Below are 23,180 nucleotides of genomic sequence, written 5' to 3' on the forward strand. Positions count from 1 at the left end.
TCTGTCTACCCCTACACTCTCTCTCTCCCCCCCACACTCTCTCTCCCCCCACACTCTCTCTCTCCCCCCCACACTCTCTCTCTCTCTCCCACACTCTCTCTCTCTCTCACACACTCTCTCTCTCCCCCACACTCTCTCTCTCTCTCTCTCTCTCTCCCCCACACTCTCTCTCTCTCTCCCCCACACTCTCACACTCTGGATCTCTTATTTACCCTATATATCTTAACTGCCCTATACTACACCGAAATAACCTATACTGCTTTCTTCCAGATCTGACTCAAGCTTCACACGGAAGACATCGGAACCCCCCCCCCCCTAACACAGAAGACAAGTAAGGAACACCTCCCCTCCAATGTATAACATTGGGTGAATGAGGGTACCTGGACATTGAGGGACTGCGGACCAGGTAAGATCCCAGGCGGGATTGCTGCTTTAGATATTGTGAAGCGGGGACGTCCAGACACTGGTTAAGGGGTTCAGGAAACTAGTCATTCACACCTGGCTTTTATTTCTAGATCCGACATACACACACACACACACACACACACACACACACACACACACACACACACACACACACACACACACACACACACACACACACACACACACACACACACACACACACACAAACACACACACACACACACACACACACACACACACACACACACACACACACACCAGCCAAAAACTACAAGGAAGAATGAATATGCACAGACACTCTATACTCCATCACGAAGAAGGAAGATACTGCTCACCTGTGGGACATCACTTCTCACAACCAGATCATTCCATAAATGATCTAAAAATCAAAATCCTCAATGGAATGTTTAAAAGCACCCAAGAACGGAAAACATTTGAACTCAGAATGATAAGACTCTTTGACACCAAAACCAAAGGACTTAATGTGCACATGGGTTTTCTCACACCCTACCAAAATTGTCTGTAATTATCCTGCTTGTCTCCACTCTTATCCACACTTTCTCTCCCCCCCCCAGCATCCCTTCCCTCCCCACCTTTCTTTGACACTGTCCCCTGGCTTCAAACACTTAACACCCACCTTATCTACCGTAAATATCTGTTTTTTTTTTTTTTTCCCCTCTCCACCCTGTTTTAGCCATAGATTCCTTTGTATATCAGTATTGCTTGACCTGAAGAAGAGAGGAGAACTCTCGAAAGCTTGTCCTATGACATAAATTGTTAGTCCAATAAAAAAGGTATCACCGAATACTGAAGAACTCATTTATTCTGCACTGTATATATATATATATATATATATATATATATATATATATATATATATAAAGGAGAGAGGAGAGAGCGCACGCCCCATAGTATAAAACCGTAAATTTATTGAGGGGAAGGGGGGGAGGGGGGGAAAAATGCACTCACAAGGGTACAAGGTATAAAAGCATTTCGTGATAATAATCACCACCATCCGGTAGCTGCGCTTGGTTCTTGGGAAACCCCCAATCTCGAAAATGGATGAACCACAGTCCTACAAGATGTCCAGTGATTCTCTTTCTTAGTCTATTTTCACTTTATTATGTCATCTAGAAGCTATATTAGCTCCAATCACTCCAAGTATTTTATACAGCTGATTGAGGGCGGGCTACGGAACCATTAGGGTGTATATATTTGTAGCCTTACAGTCCCTCCCCACTACCCTTTGAAAAAGTTACCCGTGTGTGATGAAACACGTCTGGGAGTGTCATCACGTAGGACGCAGGGACACTACGTCATCACGGAGCGCAGGAGCAGACCAATTCGAGCGCCAAAACATAGAGGCTTGCCAGCAAGGAGCGACACTTTACGATCTCTGGAACGTGTTGCTGAACTATCTACTTGCCCTGGACATCTTGTAGGACTGTGGTTCATCCATTTTCGAGATCGGGGGTTTCCCAAGAACCAAGCGCAGCTACCGGATGGTGGTTATTATTATCACGAAATGCTTTTATACCTTGTACCCTTGTGAGTGCATTTTTCCCCCCCCCTTCCCCTCAATAAATTTACGGTTTTATACTATGGGGCGTGCGCTCTCTCTCCTTTCTGCAGATTCCCTATGGACGTGGTTAGTCCTTTTGAGAGCAGCCGGAGACCCCTTACACCAGGATCTATCCACATTATTGGACTATCACCCTGAGGACTGGTTTACCCTCTTCTTTGCTTTTTTGTTTTGCATTTATTATTGTCCATTTTATTGTATTCAATTTTAGGATATTCACAGGTTTATCTTACTTATTTATGTATTTATTGTTTTCACAGGCACTTAGTTAGTTTATTGTCACATTATACATTTAGTTTAGAATTTCATAATATATATATTTATCACATTACTTATATATTATTTCTAGTTGTACTGTTTATTTCATCTCTACCATTTCACTTATATTTATACCTCCAGTAGGCGCTGCTTTTTTCTTTTTTGTTTGTCATATATATATATATATATATATATATATATATATATATATATATATATATATATATATATATATATATATATATATATATCCTAGGCAGCTTCATCTGCCCTTTATTTTTTTAGAGCAAGACTTTTCAAGTGGATAATTGGACATTTTTCTGTCTGAATTAATTTTGAGGGACTCCTCTTCCTAATTGTAATGCATGGGTTTCAGTCAGAAATAGTTTTCTCACCAGACACACAGATAATAACAACAACAAATTCCAAAGACACGAAACAATATATTCAAGCATTAGGCAGCTTATATAAACAACAGTATAAACTGTGGTGGGAAACTGCCAGTTTACACAATTACTTAAGATTGAGCATTATACCAAGGGAGGTTAGAATTAACATGGCCCCTCTTATCATGCACAAGAAGATGATTTCATAAAAGCCTGGGATGAGATCTTAACTAAATGCTCTAAACATCTTATGCAGCTCTTATTAGAACATGAGCTCAAAAAACATAAAGAAGTCACCATAGAGCTATAAAAACACAGTGCAGACATCTCTAAACGGAGTAAAAAACAAAACAGAATTCAGTGATCTTGACCTATGACTACAGAAAAACATTGAACAGTTCACTCAAACAACGAAAACAAAAATGTTTCATAGAGACTTAAAGGATTTCCAAGAAGGAACATATATAGACATCATCTAACCAAACATAAAAACAGGATACAAACTAGAAGTGAGTCATCAACAGAATGCGAAAACACAGATGAGGAAATAAACAGAGAGAGACACAGAATTATCAATAACAGTAATGTATAACAGTCTCCCTCAGCCCCACAAACAACATCTGCATCCTCCTCTTTTTAGAGGTACGACATCCAAAAAAACCTCAATTATTTACAAGACGAAAGACAAGTGTAGTAAGAGGAAACCTGAGGGACAGAAAAATCTGTGGCTCTGGGATGGTACACTTACCCCTAGGGTCAGCATCTCTTCTACCTCCCTCTCTATACTGCCCTTAACCTCTGCAGATACCCAGTAGGCATGCTTATGCAGAGGACGCAGATCACACGTGAGCACAGGATGATCTGTAATATGTGGTCTGCCCATCTTATCCAAGAACAGAACCCTATGCTGCTCTAACATAACCCTAGCCTGTGCTCGCTGCTGCCTACTTAACTGGGACCCTATCGCTACCTGCTCCTCTGTACCCCCCTGCCTAGCCTCCCCTAGGAGGTCCAGCAGAGCATTGCTCGCCAGGTCCCCTTTCGGTGGGCTACAGATAGCCAGCACTGATGCCTCACTCGGTGATATGATATGATATGTCCTAGTTCTGCCTGTATCACTGTCTAACTGTACAACATAGTTGCACTCATTCATATTTCTGAGAACCGTGTATGGTCCAGACCAGGCAGCCATTAATTTGTTCTCCCGAGTGGGCTTTAGAAGAAGTACTTGCTGTCCTGGGATGAATGACCTACTGCTGGAATTCTGATCATACCAAGTCTTCTGCTTGGTCTGAGCATCCCTAAGGTTGTCCTGTGCCAACCCCATGAGCATCTCTAACCGATCTCTGAGATTTACCACGTACTGACGCACAGAAGCATCAGTGTTGGTAGTCTCCCCTTCCCATCCCTCCCGGAATAGGTCGAGAGGTACCCGTACCCTGCACCATATAGCAGCTCGAAGGGAGAAAAGTCGGTAGATTCTTGCGGTACCTCTCGGTATGCAAACAGTAACTGCTGCAGGTGAATCTCCCAGTCTTTCCCCTCCACCTCTATAAAAGCTTGCAGCATCTGCTTCAGGGTACCGTTGAACCTCTCACACAATCCGTTCGGTTGGGGATGATAAGGGGTCGTGCGCTGGTGTTTCACCCCGCACGCATCCCAGAGACACTAGCAATTCACTCATGAATTGTTACCCATGATCATTTAGGATCTCGCTAGGGAAACCTACCCTAGTAAAAATCCCTAACAATGCCTTTGCCACTGCCTTAGCATCTATGGTTGCAAGCGCTACAGCCTCAGGGTACCGGGTGGCAAAGTCCAACCCTTGAACTCTGGCTTACGGACATCACTACGCTGCTCTCTCCAACCCTTGAACTCTGGCACACGGACATTACTCTCCAACCTCTGGCACCCCGGACTCAGCAAGTATACGTTAACCCTTTCTTACCAGGCCCGGCAACGCATTACCACACTCCGGGCACGCCCTCACTGCTGTGTGTGCATGTTATACCCTTACCCACCTCAGTACCGGGGACTGGCCAGGTCTGTGGGCATACAGGCGTTACACCATTGACCAAGTGAGAGTGAGGGGACACTTGTCCATGTAGAGCTGCCAACATGCAAGTTCCCTCATCTGCTGTGGCTCCTTCCCCCCCATGTTGCAAGAAGCTCTGTGAGTCCAGGATTAGTGGGTCCAGTAGCCACAGGGACTATTGGAACTGTTGGGACAATCCCTCCCGCATCTCCCAAACCCAGTCCTTCACCATTAACCCGGTGAGCACCCTCTCCCTCCCCATGTCCATCTTCCTCAGGGGCTGGATCAGCCTCCTGTACCCCGGGCTGAAGTGTAATCACTGCAGCTGCAGTTACGGCCTCCATGACTGCAGGAGAAGCAATACCTGCTTCATGTCGTTCCAATTCCTCCTCCAGTTGCACCTTTGACCGACCAGCCGTCGGTAGTCCATAACTCTCACACCGGACAACGATCCAGGCACGATCCCAAGTCGGGAATCATCCTGCTCACCTGTCGATGTTTCACCCGCAGGCAAAAAATTATGGAAACAAAAGGGTGACTGTATCTCTCATGCAATTGCAATCTGTGTGTACAGTATGCTACCTCTTGCTTTTGGAGCTCGCAACTTTCGATATGCGTCAAGTGATCGGGACATTTCAATGCATAGGAGATACCGGCACCCCATAACGGGGCGTGAATCTCGATAATCAGGGGGTCCCCGGACCTCAAATCAACGCGGTTCAGCTCCCGAGACCCCCTGCTATATAACTGTAATGTTTAAAATGAAATAAAAACCCGCAATCGCCTGTGAGAGGCGCGCAGTGAGAGATTAGCTGATTCAGCCTCTTACTGAACGTCTATTACAGAAAGGCAGACCCCGGTAGGACTCACACAGAAGGGACACCTGCTGTGTTAATCCGATGGGTCATTATGTCTGCAGCGGCAAAACTAGTGAATATATCGCAACCTACACGCGGCACAACGCAAAATGTACCCAGGTAAATGTTCGAATAACGGCCGCTGCATCTGTACTTGAAAACGAGAGGTAACGCTCAATGTATTACTTTATAAAAACATTTTATAAATAAACTGACAGGGTAATAAATGGATGAAAGGGACAGTGTGACACAGAACTATACATCCATCAGCACTGTTCATGAGGGATAGGGATGTATGGGGGGGGGGAGAGGGGGTTAATTGTAAAATACACAGAGAGGCAGGGAGAAACATTACAAAAATTATGGTAGTGGGTTAAAAACGCATATCAGCATAAGAGCATAAATCCTCTTGTTTTTGTGTCAAATGTTTTCATTTCTTGAGTAATTTTAAACATTCCATCGAGGAATTGAATTTTTAGTCATTTAAGTCATTGATGGAATGATCTGGCTGTGAGAAGTAGTGTCCCACTGGAGTACAATATTTTCATTCTTCATGGTGTGTTATTTATTGTGTGTCTGTGTAGGTTCTTCGTTCTGGTTTTAATTTTTTAACTGATTTCACCAACGTAGCATCCTTGGAAACATTTGCTGCAATGAATCATATACTGATACCACATTCCTTTATGTGCAGCAAAATGTTCCTTTGACATAGAAGATGCAATGTTCGTGACTGGCTGTGGGCTCTTGGCATATATGTTTGCAAAGTTTGCAGCGTGTGTTATTGCATGGTCTTGTGCCATTAACAGCACCCTTCAGTTTGTGATGAAGTTTTCCATTAACTAACTTCTGTCTGAGGTTTGGCGTGTGCTGGAAGGCAAGGATGGGAGGTTTGGAGAAATGGCTTGTATCCCTTGTGTCTGAATGATTCAGCCAGGGTTGTAAGGTGTCTGTTTCTGTCTTTGGTGTCAGAGCATATGCAGTGATATCTTATAGCTTGACTGTGTGTGATGGCTTGTTTTGTATGAGTGGGATGGAAGCTGGAGTTATGGAGGTAACTACATCTGTCTGTGGGTTTCATGCATAAAGATGTGTGTTGTTTGGCATTCTTCAGTTTTACTGTGGTATATAGAAAGTTCACTAGGTTTGCTGAATAATCTATTTTGGGCTTCATTGATGGGTGGAATAAATTTAAGGACTCATAAAATTGTTTGAGATTTTTGTCGCCCTCTGTCCATAATATAAATAGATCATTAATCTATCTGCAATATTTATAAGGTTTGTGGAGGCATATGGTAAGGAATCTCAGTTCAAGATTGGCCATGAAAATATTGGCATATTGCGGTGCCATCATGGTGCCCATTGCAGTCCACATTAGGTGTAAATAAATGTCCTTATTGAAAGTGAGGTAGTTGTGTGTGAGGCTGTATTGTGAGTTGAAAGTTACAAACACACACAATCCCTGCAAGCTCTGAACCCAACACCCACCACATCATATAAAGCCCCAATGCTATATCCAAATTACAAAGTGTATAGGTAAATACGTATCTGTTTGTCTTGTCATAAGTATGGGTCATTTAGTTAAACTCTTTGGCCAAAGTGTTATAAACCTGCAGCTACGCCAAAGCATGATCCCTTTGCAGGTCCTAACACTAGCTGTGAAAATTCTCATTTACCTCTGTAATGGGGGGAGAAATGTCTTAATAGACCAGTTACTTAAAAACCTGCTACTTAAAAAGCGGAAAGGGCGAGCTTTAAACCAGGGAGCAGAGGTCACTGACCTCCAAACAACTGTTACTGGTTGACAAAATCACACATAGTCCCTACAAGCTCTGAACTCAACAACTATCACATCATATATATTTATGTCAAAAGAAGTGCTATTGGGTCTGACCAAATGTACTGTATAGAAGAACAACAACAGCAAAGCCCAGATACATTACCATACTTTACTTATGAGAAGACAAACAGATAAGTCTTTAACTATACATTTTGTCATTGGGATGTAGCATTTGGGGCTTTTTTGTTCTTGTTGTATACAGTACATCTGGTTACACCCAATAACACTCCTTTTGAGATAAAAATACATGTTGTGTTGGGTTCGGAGCTTGCAGGAATTGTGTGTGTGTTTGTTAATTGTCATTGGGGCTCCGTTTTAGTGTGTGATTTGAGAGTTAGTGAACTTATTATGATCTCTTTCCAGAATAGTTAGGGAGGGGCCTATTCACAAAGCAGTGATAAAAGTGCAGTATCGATCTATAATGGCTTTTTATCACCCATAAACAGTCAGAAAATAAAAACTTGTACAGTAGGCCAAAAAATGGCAAACCCGCCGTTTTTTTCCAAGTAACTGCTATTCAGAAAGCAGTGATAACTTTATCGTACTGTAAAAGCTTGCCATCTTTTTTCACCAGCTAAAGGCTGGCGCAAAAGAGATCGAGACATGCCTAAAATCATTGTTTATGTTTTTTTTCAGCACAGCATTGATACCAGAGGCCGTCGGGATTATCTGGGGTGGTCCCCGCGAGTGTCCGGGGGTCTCCAGGTTGTCCCTGCGGGTGTCATTTGTAATTTATTGTTGTTTATTTGGTGATTGTTTTGATTCAATTGGATATTGTTGGTGGTTGTTTATTTTTTATGTTGACCATTGACTGCCATAGTGTTAAATAATGCCCATATTATATTGGCATGTTTTAACACGGTGCCAATCAATTGGTTTATTGGCATTTGAAATGGTTTAATTTTTCTATGTAATGTGTTTTATTTTGGGCCTTTTTTTTTTCCTCCCCATTTATTGCTATAGTGTTAAAGCATTCTCTTATTATATGGGCATGCTTTAGCACTGTGGCAATCAATGGGTAATGGGGGTGGTGTCCCTGGGAATGGTGGTTAGACTTCCTGGGTGGGTAGCGGTGGAAGGTGGGTTAACCCCTTAATCACTATAGCGGTTACTAACCGCTAAGGTGATTAAGGGATTAGGGGCCATTAGATTGTTATTGTTGATGCCCATGAAGGACAATGATGAGGATGAGGACGGCCTTCATCGTGGCACAGGTAAGTGCAAGTTTTATTTACTTAATGGTGCTGATTTATGTTTTATTTTAAATGGGCAAATGCACTATTATTCATATCTGGATAATAGTAATTTTGCCCATTACTGTACTGTATGCATTGGGGGGGGGGGGCAGGAGGTGAGGGGGGGGTGTATTTATTATAAGGTATTGCACATTTTGTTTCAGCACAGGATTGGTACTACAGGCCTGCGCGGACCCCCGGACTCCCGCGGGGACCACCTGAAGGCCCCCGGACAACCGCGGGGACCACCTGAGGACCCATGGGAACCAACCAAGGGCCCCTGGACTCCCACTGGGACCACCCACGGGGACCACCTGAGGGCCCCTGGACACCCACGGGAACCACCCAAGGACCCCCGGACACCCGCAGGGACCACTGGAGGACCCCGCCGGCCTCTGGCATCAATCATGTGCATAATAAATGCATTTATGTGCGTTAGGGGGGTATAAGGGTTGTTCGGGGCATAGAGGGTTGGGTGAGTTGTGCATTGGTGGGTAGTACATGAAGTATTGTACTATATGTTGTATCAATTTGTATGTTGCGCTGGCCTTTGTTTTTGTTTACATATTGTAATGTTTATTTGGGGCAGAGGGGGTGAGTGAAGGGCCAAGTACTCCATTCACTCACCCTGTCTGCCCCCAATAAACCTGCTATTGTGCCTTAACCCCTTCATTGCCTTAGCGGCTAGCCGCTAAGGTAATGTAGCTGCTTTAATGTAATTTTTAATAGTGTGCAGGAGCAGGGGTCTCCTGAGATGTACCGCTTTGATTTCTGCCTCAAGGACCCCTGCTTCCCGAGTTACAGGCCCTGGTATGGGGCATTGGGTGCCGGCATTGCCACCATTTTTAAATTGTCCGCTTCACGTGACTGTGGGATTTAAATACTGGAGGAGATATCGGCAACTCGGGAAGCAGGGGGTCTCCGAGGCTGAAATCAATGCGGTTCATCTCAGGAGACACCTTGCTCCCACACAATATTAATAAAAATTACATTAAAGCTGCTTCATTACCATAGTGGATAGCCACTAGGGTAATGATTTTTTTTTATTGTTATTGGAATTTTGATAATAGTGTGCATGAGCAGGGGGTCTCCTGAACTGGACTGCATTGATTTCAGCCTCGGGGAAACCCTACTTCACGAGATACAGACCCCGTTATTGGGTGCCGGTATCCCCTGTGCAGGATTTAAATCCCACGGTCACATGACGTGGGAGATTTAAAAGCACAGGTGATACCAGCACCCCATAACGGGGCCTGTATCTCGGGAAGTAGGGGGTCCATGAGGCTGAAACCAATGCGGTTCAAGGGAGAGTCTCTCGCTCTATTCCAGACAGCTCTCACTCACTCAACGCGTTTCACTGCTTAACTGCTTCCTCAAGATCATCCTGACGAAGCGGTTAAGCGGTGAAATGCATTGAGCGAGGGAGAGCTCTCTGGAACAGAGAGAACGACAAAGACTTTTCTGTTCTGTGCTAGTGGATGAATATCCAAGAACTTTAACCAGAAGTGTGAGGGCTTGACGGAGAGACGCCGACATCCGAGAGAGGAAAGGCGTGCGCTTTCTCTTTCTTCCCCCATATATGCTATAAAGTCATGGAGAAGATGCGAGGAGGACCAGTAACCCCCAGCCCAGATATTTAAGCTAGTTGAAAAACCATTACACTATATTGTGTTTATTTTCTCTTATTCTGAGCTACTGAGTTGTGCTCCTCTGATATGGAAAAAAAATACGCTCTGGAAGAATTGTTGGAACATTTCTTGGAAGGGTCTGAGCAGCAACCTGTGCTTAATAATGTATTCACTTTGAAATGATATGCATGTACAGTACTTAATATAAAACACTAAAATCACATTTGACATCACACACTGTATGGTTTATATTGCACTGTTTTCAGCATGTTTCTATGTGGTTCACAGTTTGCTTTGAGATAGGACCGCCACATGTAACAATTGTGTTTGCACTCATGTGAATGTGCTCACAAGTGATATTTGTGTAGCACATGTTCCCCCACTCTAAGTGAGAGCATCCGACTATCTGGTGTTGCTGGTGCAGTGTATACCTGTTTGGCTGGAACAGGAGGCTCTGAGTGCTCCGCGGTGGTGTGGGGAGATAGCAGGACAGGTTTTCAGGTTGATTCATCTCTGGTGAACAGGGCCTCCAGCCAGCAAGGATCCTGAGATGACCAGGATGGTCCATGCTGGCACTTCTTAGTAACCCAGACAGTGATACACACATATGGATGGTTCCATGATTCTTTATTATCACACTGCAGAAGTCACAGCTTTGAATCCCTGACAGGAAACCTCCAAGGCGTTTAGACCCATGTAGGCCCCTTCTTGATCCCCTCCTGGGATACAGGGTTGATGTTTCCCACTCCACAGGGTGAGGGAAGAGACCCTTACTTCTGGAAGAGTGTCAGTATATACCACGGGGATGGGCTTGTAACCCTTCCCCATAACAGGGCAGGTATGATACTGATAGGCATCACATTAAGTGCATGTGACCCAACCAGTATCCTCCCAAGGATGACACTCTCTGGTTGTTGTTGGGCCTGCCCCTGGATATAGTAACTGTGTATCCAGGCTGCAATAACAAGCTAGGCCTTCATGAGAGAATCTAACCCTTCACAGTGCCTGTACCTACCAGGACTTATACTGTGAGGGCCCAAAAGAAGAATAGCGGCCAGAGGCTATGCTATATTTGCATTTACAGACATGGAGGAATACAAATATTAAGTAGTTTACCAACTGGAAGACAAGGGTCAAAAAAAAGACTTTAAACTCAGGGGCCCAAGGCAGGTCCAAGCCTTTGCTAAGCAATCAAACAAACACAGAACACCCTCAGTGCTAAGTGAACAGAACATCATATACCATACTATCAAGAATAATACACACAAACAAAAACCTCTAAGTGAAATCATGTATCATAATCACTGAAGAGGGCGGCACATTCCAAATTGCAATAAATCACATCAGTAACAATGGTAATTGCATAAGGTAACATTAATAAATAAAGGATACTGTTGATTCAATTGTAACAATGTGCAGGGAAAAAGCAAATAATCAAAGTTGCTGAACATAAGGATTTAACATTTAACATTTTTTAATTCAAAACATATAAACCCCACATTCCTTAGAATGGGGCCGGTGCCTGTGATCCATAGGGGAAGGTAAGTGATTGCAGCATCTGGAAGTCGTCATCTTCCAGTGGTCAGCAGTTTGGTTCGCAGATGCTTCCACTATCGCTTTAAACAGTGGTGTGCTGCAACCCAGTGCTTGGCATCGCCTCTTTCATTTCCGATAGATGTTCACATCTGGAAATACGGCAATGTCTTAGTGATTAGGATGATTACGGAAAACATCCCAGTTTAAGGTCCTCATTCAGCCCTTTAGGTGTAATGAGGTTCAAAATAATCTTTGCCTCCAATTGTAGGAGTAGTTTATCTCTGTGGCCTCCACAGTGTGGTCATGGTATATGTACAATTGGCATACAACTCAGTGTCCAAGCTGTGCCCTCTTTTGCAAAAAATGTCGTGCTACCAGTTGGAATGATAGATCATCAGGCTCTATAGTTTTCTTCAGTGTCCTCTTGATGGCAGAACAATGTACGTTCATCCTCTCCTTCAGGATTCTGGACGTCTTGCATATGTAGTATAAATCACAGGGGCATTTAATAAAGTAGATGACATACTTTGATTTGCAGTTCATAAAATTCCTGTTTTTTTTTAAATGTTTGTGCCATTATAAGGAAGTGTAAAAAAAATGTCCTTTGACCAAGTACTGGCAATATACAGTATTCATCCGTGGCACATGTATACCCCATGGGGGAAAACTGACTAAGAAGACTAGGTGATGTATCTGTCAACTGGATCTGAATGCATTTAAATATATTACATTTTAAATTTACATTTTGTTATAAAATATTTACCAGAAAAAAAATCACTGAAAGATACCTTTTATTTTCAAATATGTCCTGTGTACTAATAAGTATTTCATTGTTACAAAATAAATATGGCCTGGGTACAAAATATCATTGTCTTCTACCACTTTTATAGCAAAACATTAGTGAATTTACAAAAAAAATTCCTATGTTGTTATCACTCGCCAAGGTATGTCAATTTTTTAATATACTTCATTTAATGAAATTGGAAGCTGTGGTAAATGTACTCCGAGAACAAACCCGAGTTTCTTTAGATTGATCAGTCTATTTTTAAAGTAATACCCGTAACTGTTCTCTGTTCCAAATATGTACCCTGATAATGATTGCTGCAACTTTTCCACTATCATAGCCTTTGTAAATAAGTCTGTCACCCATCCACTTGAGAACTAGTGCGATTTCCATGCTCTTTCTTGTGGTCCTGAGAACTTTGAGAAGCTTAGAGTAGGGTATTCCTCTTTTGTGTCTCACTAAAGTCAGAGCAAATCTACTAATGGAATTCAAATGGTTAAGCTGGTCCATAAAGATTAGCAATCAAGATCCAGGAACCTGGCAGAGGCTGGACCCTCCAACACACCAAGACACCACTGACCTGACGGGCCACCTGCTTTAAGGTACCACTGAGACTTTGGGGGTGGTGTACTGGTATTGTATTGTATTGTATGTCTTTATTTATATAGCGCCATTAATGTACATAGCGCTTCACAGTAGTAATACATGGGGTAATCAAATAAATAACAGATAATATAAATAACAGATCATGGGAATAAGTGCTTTAGACATAAAAGTAACATTTCGGAAGAGGAGTCCCTGCCCCGAGGAGCTTACAGTCTAATTGGTAGGTAGAACGTACAGAGACAGTAGGAGGGAGTTCTGGTAAGTGCGTCTGCAGGGGGCCAAGCTTTATGTATCGTGTTCAGAATATCCACAGTGCTATTCATATGCTTCTTTAAGCAAGTGTGTCTTAAGGTGGGTCTTAAAGGTGGATAGAGAGGGTGCTAGTCGGGTACTGAGGGGAAGGGCATTCCAGAGGTGTGGGGCAGAAAGTGAGAAAGGTTTAAGGCAGGAGAGGGCTTTAGATACAAAGGGGGTAGAAAGAAGACATCCTTGAGAAGAACGCAAGAGTCTGGATGGTGCATAACGAGAAATTAGGGATGAGATGTAAGGAGGGGCAGAAGAGTGTAAAGCTTTAAACGTGAGGAGAAGAATGGAATGTGAGATGCGGGATTTGATCGGAAGCCAGGAGAGGGATTTCATGAGGGGAGATGCTGAGACAGATCTAGGAAAGAGTAGAGTGATTCTGGCAGCAGCGTTTAGGATAGATTGTAGGGGAGACAGGTGAGAGGCAGGAAGGCCGGACAGCAGGAGGTTACAGTAATCAAGACGGGAGAGAATGAGGGCCTGAGTCAGAGTTTTAGCAGTCGAGCAACAGAGGAAAGGGCGTATCTTTGTGATATTGCGGAGGAAAAAGCAACAAGTTTTAGAAATGTTTTGAATGTGAGGGTCGAATGTGAGAGAGGAGTCGAGTGTGACCCCTAGGCAGCGTGCTTGGGCTACTGGGTGAATGATTGTAGTTCCAACAGTAATGTGGAAGGAGGTAGTAGGGCCAGGTTTGGGAGGAAGTATGAGGAGCTCTGTTTTAGCCATGTTGAGTTTAAGGCGGCGGAGGGCCATCCAGGATGATATAGCAGAGAGACATTCAGAAACTTTGGTTTGTACAGCAGGTGTAAGGACAGGTGTTGAAAAGTATATTTGTGTGTCGTCGGCATAGAGGTGATAATTAAACCCAAAAGATGTTATTAGGTCACCTAGAGAGAGTGTGTACAGAGAAAAGAGAAGAGGTCCCAGGACAGAGCCCTGGGGTACCCCCACAGAGAGATCAATAGAGGAGGAGGAGGTGTTAGCAGAAGAGACACTGAAAGTACGATGGGAGAGGTAGGATGAGATCCAGGATAGAGCTTTGTTCCGAATACCTAGAGTATGGAGAATGTGGAGGAGAAGAGGGTGGTCCACTGTGTCAAATGCTGCAGAGAGGTCGAGTAATATGAGCAGAGTGTAATGACCTCTGTCTTTGGCAGCATGGAGGTCGTCAGTTATTTTAGTGAGGGCTGTTTCGGTGGAGTGAGCAGAGCGGAAGCCAGATTGTAGAGGGTCTAGGAGAGAATAGGTGTTGAGAAAATGGAGCAAGCGAGAGAATACAAGACGTTCAAGGAGTTTAGAGGCAAAAGGCAGGAGGGAGACACGTCGATAGTTAGAAAGACAGGTAGGGTCAAGCTTGTTGTTCTTGAGTAATGGTATGACTGTTGATTGTTTGAAGGAGGATGGAAAGGTTCCAGAGCAGAGGGAGGAGTTAAAAATGTGTGTGAGCGTATGGATTATAGTAGGAGCTAGAGGTTTTAGGAGATGGGAGGGAATGGGGTCAAGAGGGCAAGTGGTAGAGGGAGAGGAGGCGATCAACAGCGACACATCCTCCTCTGAGACAGTGGAAAAAGAGTCAAGGAAGGCAGGAGGAGAGTTAGGAAGAGGTGTAGGATGGGAGGAAGAAACAAAGGGGATGTTCTGCCGTATGGATTCCACCTTTTCCTTAAAATAGTCAGCAAAGTCCTGAGCGGAGATGGAGGAAGGAGAGGCAGCGGAGGGTGGTTTGAGTAGAGTATCAAAGACAGAGAACAGTCGGCGTGGGTTAGACTTGTGCATGTTAATTAGTGCAGAAAAAATAGGCTTGTTTAGCTTGCGAGAGGGCAGAGTTGAAACAGGATAGCATAAATTTGTAGTGAAGGAAGTCTGCGAGAGTGTGAGACTTCCTCCAGAGGCGTTCAGAGGAACGCAGCATCGGCGTGTGGGAATTTAGCCAGGGTCTAGGGTTAGAAGGGCGAGTGCGGCAGAGAGAAAGCGGGGCATGTAGATCAAGAGACGAGGACAAGGCAGAGTTGTAGTTCCTGACCAGGTTGTCAGGGTCTGTAGCAGAGCTGAGAGAGGAGAGGGTGGAGCTTAAAGTGGACTCAAAGTCAGGTAAGTGAATAGAGCGCAGGTTTCTGCAGAACCGGGGGGTAGATGGAGGTGGAGAAGGGGGGAAGCGAGATAGAGAGAATGAGATGAGGTGATGGTCAGAGAGAGGAAATGGGGAAATGGAGAAATCAGAGAGAGAAAAGTTTTTAGTGAAAACCAGGTCTAAGTAGTGGCCATCCTTGTGGGTGCTGGCTGCAGTCCACTGTTGAAGGCCAAAAGAAGAGGTTAGAGAAAGAAAGCGGGAAGCCCAAGGGAGAGAGGGGTCATCAATGTGGCAATTGAAGTCCCCAAGGAGAAGAACAGGGGAGTCTGAGGAGAGAAAGAAAGAGAGCCAGGATTCAAAGTGAGAGAGAAAGGTAGAAGGGGAATGAGTAGAGGTAGGTGGGCGATAGATGACCGCCACATGGACCGGGAGAGGAGAGAAGATCTGGACAGTGTGAGCCTCAAAGGAGGGAAAAGCAAGAGAGGGGGGAATAGGAAGGGTTCGGTAACGGCAGGGAGAGGAGAGCAGGAGCCCCACGCCTCCACCCCTGCCATCAGGGCGCGGAGTGTGGGAGAAGGAAAGGCCACCGTAGGAGAGGGCAGCTTCCAGAGCAGAGTCAGACTGAGTGAGCCAGGTCTCAGTTATAGCAAAGAGAAGCAGGGAGTGAGAGAGAAAGAAGTCATGCACAGAGAGGAACTTGTTAGAAAGGGAGCGAGCATTCCAAAGGGCACAGGAGAAAGGGAGAGAGGAGGGAAGGTGGCAGGGGATGGGTATGAGGTTGGAGGGGTTAACACCAGGAGTAGAGATTGCATTTGGCAGGCGAGGACGAGAGCAAGTAGAAATAAGGCAGGGACCAGGATTGGGAGAGATATCCCCAGAAGCAAGGAGGAGAAGCATGGATAGAAAGAGAATGTGGGAGGAGGATTTGTTGGGGTGTGTTTTAGTGCAGGGGATATAGCTGTGTGGTGTCAAAGGACGCAGGTAAGAAAGGAGTTCATGTGAACAGAGAAGTGGTGAAGAAAGGAGAGATGGAGATATATGAATGGAGTTAGAGACATACTGAGGCTGGTAAAAAGAAGTGCATAATTTGAGAAGAAGTGAAGTCACTGCAAATATAAATGGTAAAGTCAGCATCACAGCAGTAATGATGCAGTCTGGTATTGATGATATCCTCCTTTCCAGCGTAGGTCAAATGCAGGAATCAGGGCCAGATGGGGAGTCCACTTCTTCCTCACTTCTTTTGAACTTCAGTTGTTCAGTAGTCATGCCACTTATAATGGGCCACTTGGATATGGGCTGCAAGCAGACTAGCTGTTCTGACTGGGTTTATATAGGCCTAAAAAGTCACCTGACAGTGGTTCTGTCTGCTTAATTAGCACATCTGAGGCACATTCAAACAAATGGTTTTCTACACAGGGTGTTCCCTGCCTAGGTGGCAACACTTAATTTGATTAGGGGTAGACAGAAAACAGCATTCAGAGATGGATTTTACCTAGCATTGGATCACTTGCATATACTATATAATACACACAGCAGAGGATTTAGAGATGGATTTTACCTAGCATTGGATCACTTGATAACTTCGGTGCAGTTGTTTTGCACTGATTTTCCTCCAGTTTAGCAGTTGAGAGACTTGTATGTTGAAGCAGACAGGATTCAGATATGGGATATTACCTAAGATTGTTTCAGTTGCATATACTGAAATACACACAGCAAAGAGTTGAAGCAGACAGGATTCAGATATGGGATATTACCTAAGATTGTTTCAGTTGCATATACTGAAATACACACAGCAAAGAGTTGAAGCAGACAGGATTCAGATATGGGATATTACCTAAGATTGTTTCAGTTGCATATACTGAAATACACACAGCAAAGAGTTGAAGCAGACAGGATTCAGATATGGGATATTACCTAAGATTGTTTCAGTTGCATATACTGAAATACACACAGCAAAGAGTTGAAGCAGACAGGATTCAGATATGGGATATTACCTGAGGAGAGAAGATGATTTTTGTTAGGGTAAGGGGCCCTTCCTTTTAAACTTCAGTTGTTCAGTCGTCTTGCCACTTATAATGGGCCACTTGGATATGGGCTACTGGTAAAGGGCTTTCCCCCCCAGTCTTACAGATAGGGACTGGGGAGTGAGTTAGGCCTTACACATGGATAGGTGTTTGTTGTTTTATGTATAGTTTTGTTTGCTGTGTTATTTAAAGGAACAGGCATTAAAGCCTTATATTAATTTCACTCTAAAAACGGTCTCCAATTTGCACACCTCTGCACACATCTCTTACAATCGCATTGAAATATTTTGCTAAAAATCGGAAGGAGCTTCAATGATGATTGGTGTTATAATTTCTGTGTTCCGCACTGGGAAAAGGGTGGTTTCCCCTTGAATTGTTCTTTCTCTGTTCGTCTTACTGTATATTCGTTTTAGAAAGCTCACTATTTAATCAATAGTGAGAAGAAATAATAATTTCATGTCATGGAGTGAAATATAATAGCACTCTATTACATTTAATGATTAAAGAATAATAAAGGTTAAGAAAGATAAACCTATGTGGTATTACAATTTAAGTCTATTCATGTAATTAATTAAAGAAAATGTGTGCAATTTGGCAGTTGTTCAGAGATTGCGCTTGCGTCCTACTGGACAACACAGCGTATGAAATACCTATTAGAGGTATAGGATATTATTTAAAGATCCCCTTGCACCCTGACTCCCAGTATAGATTTGCATTCACATTCAGGGACTCGGCACAGGGTTTGGTACCCCTGGGCCTGGGAGAGATGGTGTTAAAATATGTGAATGATCTATTGATACAAACAAAAGATGAAGTAGAACATGGAAAGAATTTTAAATCAAGTGTTATTTATTTATTTTTGCTATAGAGGAGTCAGGACTGAATTGAAATACATATAAAGCCGAAGTTTTGGAAAGTGAAGTAATGTTATTTAGGGTATGGGGGGTGGGGGATGGGGGGGTGATAGTAATAGTAAACAAATGAAAGTCCAACAGCGGATGGAAGCTTTACAGATTTTACCCCTGGTTGTGTCACTATACGGCATTGGTGGGCAACAGCTGACATGCAGGGGTTTTGTTACCTCTCTCGTAAAATTCTTAAAAATGAGCATACATTTTTAGAAGGTGTTGTGTTAACACCCCATTGGCTTGACGCATTACATGGATATTATGCAGGGTGGACATATTGTGTAGTTTTCTGGCTAACATATTATGGGTTTGTTACCTCTCTCGTTACATTTTTGGAGGCCCATTTTTTTTATTTTTAGAGATATTTCTATATTTTGTTCTGGTTTTGGGACTTCAAAATACAAATATTGCCGCCAGGGCTACAAACCTGCCATTTTGTGTTCGGTGATCACTTATTTATGCTGTGAGAAAAAAAACCAAGGGGACCCAGGATGTTGGGGGACCACAGACCAGCTACAGGAAAGCTTTAAAAAAAAAAAAAAAAAAAAAAAAAATATATATATATATATATATATATATATATATATATATATATATATATATTTTTTTCTTAAAGATCTCTAGCAGGGAGGAGCTGTTTTAAATCTGTCTGACCATAATCTAACCCATATCACCAAATACACAGCAGGTATTTTTGTAGGGAAAAGATTGCTGGGACAAATACCTCTGCTTTAACTAAAGTAAATGTGCTAGAAAATGCATGTATTCACTTCTAGTTGTACTGCAACCTCATTCCTGATAATTTCATAGTCATTGTAAAGAGCTTCAGGTTCTCTCTTAAACAAAAAAAAAGGTGCTAGACCTCTTGGTTCCCTATCCCGGCTACGTCTCACGCTCCTTCTTGTATGCCGGTCTCCACCAATGCAAAGGGGGCTGGCATATGAAATGAGGAGCAGGGGACCAACCTGGTAGTATCTGTTAATGAGTTGGGAGGAGGGAGGGGGCCCGGCTGTCTGACCACTGAAGTTGAGACTTGATTTCTGAGTTTGAGCGACCAAGTCCCCCTCCTCCACCAGGCCTGGGGCAACTGCCCTGTTTCCCCCCCTCTCAAGGCCCTGCATTTCATTAAAATCTGAATTTCATGTAACTCTTCCTGTTGACATTTGCTAAATCACAAGTTGTTTTTACAAGGTGAAAACACTGGAGCAAAGGGCATGATATATTAAGACATAGAGACACAAGATGAAAATGATGCTGCGTGTGTCAATTGTGTGCCAAAATTGCCTTAGTACAGTACGTGGCTCTCATATAGCTTTTTCTATTTGATATGTGTACTCTGGCCAGTCCCATGCGAGCAGAAGAAGTTGTTTTAAATAACATATTAATGTCATTCTTTTCCTTAGAAAGATCCAATCCCCCCCCAAGTAAAATTTGCTACTTGTGCAACAATGAGTCCGTTTACATTTCTGAAGTGGACCTGAACGAAATAGTATCTGGTAATTATAGTTCTTTCCCATCATCTCGTTAAACTCCCACCATGTCCAAACTAACGATGCTATTCTCAGCCAAGAAAACCATCAAAAGTTGAACAATCTTACTATATATACACACAGTCTTATCAGAAAAAAAAAGTTAAAAAACATCCAAAGCATTTGAGCCCATATTTACTCAACAGAAAGAGCTCGAAGAGCTGTGCAAACTTAATCTGTTGGTGCTCAGGTCACTGACCCATTAAAAGAAATCTCACGAAGGCTTTTCTACTGACACTACACAAGGGACCATAACTTATAACTTGGTTATTCAATTGGGCTACATTAATACGGCCCATATGGAATTAGGTCTGAAACAATCCCAAGGAAATACTGTACAAATGGCCTGAGCCATTAATGCTGATTCCCAGGAGAAAAGCCACTGAATGCCAATTTAGCTGAACCATAAGCCTTAAGGGCGAGTGTCACATAGACTCATTAGAGCCTCAGGCAGTGAAGACAGGGAAGCAGCGTGCAGTGCCAGATTAAATATGTCTAAATGTCTGTTTACTAATTAAATGTTCTGTTTGTCTGGCAAAACTTTAGTGACTTTGAAACCCATATAAATTATTTTTTTCTGCTTTGATCTTATATTTCATTTGGATTGGCAATGCTAAATACAACACTGTGTTTGCTAGTAGGACAACACGAGGAGGTGATGTGGCATGGGAACTGTTTATGACTTGCTGTTAATTTCCTTTAACAGGAAGTTCTCATCTCTTAAATGGATGAGCTGTCGGGAAAAGTAATTTGCAAAAAAAAGAAATGTTATCTTTTCATATACTGGGAATCCCAAGCAACATTTTGTCCCTCTCAAATTTATTAATGTATTTATTTATAAAAATGTTTTACCAGGAAGTAATAAATTGAGAGTTACCTCTCGTTTTCAAATTAAATGCTGCAATATATTTGGTGCCAAAAATTAATGAAGATAAGCAGCAGAAAAGGGTCGTGTGTGATACATTTCCTTTTCCAAATGAAATAAAAGAATGTATGAGTTAAAGGGTTGATCCCAGATAGGACTATTCCATGTCTGATAATTGGCCTAGATGGAGGGATTCTGCTTTACGCCCACATTTCTCGAAAACTTCTGTTGATAGAAAGTAGAACTTGTGAAAGTTAATTGAGCAGAACCGGCTTGTTTTAGTTCTCAGATAAACCTCACATAGGGAAGAGAAAGATAAGTCATCGACTCTTGTCCTTATGACATCTAAAGTCCCTGCAACCCTTTAGGCTTTGTGTCCTCTGCTGTCTTTTACCATTCAACATTTCCAAGATTAAAATAGGTACACATGCCCACCCCCCTCATTCATAACGCCACACTTCATAGACCCCCAAACCCGCATAATACACACCAATCATAGGTCCCCCAACACACCTCATTATGAGTGATTTTGGGGGTTTAATGAGTCATAAGATGGGGGTTATAACCATCACAAAACAACCAAGAACCTTTATAGATTTACAAATAAATAAAAAATAATCAGTCTCTTACCCATAGTCTCAGACTGCAAGCAGGGTAGGTAATGGCAGAGAGATTGGAGCCGAAAGATCAGACCAAACTCTTTCCCCCCATCCCCGGCAGCCGCACAACAACACCGATAGACTGGCCATGCATTGATGCCACACATGCAGACTATCAGCAGGGCCACAGACAGCTTTCCCAGGGCCCAGAACTAACATTTTCAACAGGGCCCCCCACCCACGTGTTGGTGGCCTTGCGAGAACACACACACACACACACACACACACACACACACACACACACACACACACACACACACACACACACACACACACACACACACACACACACACACACACACACACACGCACACACACACACACACACACACCCACACTATAAGCCACCCTACACACCAAATTAAAATAGAACTGTCCCACAATAGGACTGAACATGACATAAAAAGTATCAATATGACAATAACATTTTAAATAAACTTACAACTAGCTAAAAATTGAACAATATTGGATTTTCACGTTTCAATCACAATATCCTGAAGACCTTAATGACTATATTGAATTAATCTATTTTCTTAGAGAATAATATATGACTTCACAGTCTAAAGGAAATATTAGGCCATGTTACAACTTTAACCTTGGCTCTCTTGTGATGCTCGGATCATGTGCATTGCAGGTTGACATTCTGTGTCATATTGTCAACATTTGCAATGTATACTGGTCGTGAGTAATCATAGGATAACAATGACTAAATATATCATTAATTCATTTGGTTATACCTTCATTTGGGTATATATTAAGTGTGTATATATACATTTGCGTGAAAAAGAAAGTACACCCTCTTTGAATTCCATGGTTTTACATATCAGGACATAATAACAATCATCTGTTCCTTAGCAAGTCTAAAAATTAGGTAAATACAACCTCAGGTGAACAACAACACATGACATATTACACCGTGTCATGATTTATTTAAGAAAAATAAAGCCAAAATGGAGAAGCCATGTGTGAAAAACTAAGAATATGGAGGGAGTTTGTTATGCCCAAGAAGAAGGCTGCCAGGATCCGGAGATTATATTGCCCGGCTGACTTTAATAGGTCACTGTGACTGGACTTTATTTTGTGGTTTGGACATTTTTTATTTTATCATAATTTTTATGTATTTTACTTATTTTATATTGAATGTTTATCTCACTAGATTAAGCTTCAGCTCAACAATAGAACACACTTTACAATAGAGAGCTAGTAATCATCTGTCTTATATAGGATTTTTTTATTTAAACATTATTTGGTTTAATCAATTAGATTGCATTGCACACTAGGGCGCTGTCTCTTTAAAAGCATACTGTTTTTTTGCCTTCGGCCAGCACCTGTGATTACAGTGTGCAGAGTAACTAATTGGTTAAATATCCATTGAAATTGTCAATATGATTAAAACTAGCAAAGAAAGACTGGTTAGGAGACATTTTAGAGTTTGCAGAGACCAATATGGAAGAGGGAATGGAGGATATCATACCGCCGAGTATTCTAAAACAAATCTGGGCCAATCACCAACAAGACCCAGGTACATGCTGGGTACATGCTAGGTACATGCTGCAACATTTCAGTGACATTTCTGCAGACATACTAATGGCCCATCGGATTAACAGCGGCGGTCCCTGGCAGTCCCATTCAAACTGAATGGGACTGCCAG

The sequence above is a fragment of the Ascaphus truei genome, chromosome 12 (genome assembly GCF_040206685.1).
Source record: "Ascaphus truei isolate aAscTru1 chromosome 12, aAscTru1.hap1, whole genome shotgun sequence".
In the NCBI taxonomy this organism is placed as follows: domain Eukaryota; kingdom Metazoa; phylum Chordata; class Amphibia; order Anura; family Ascaphidae; genus Ascaphus; species Ascaphus truei.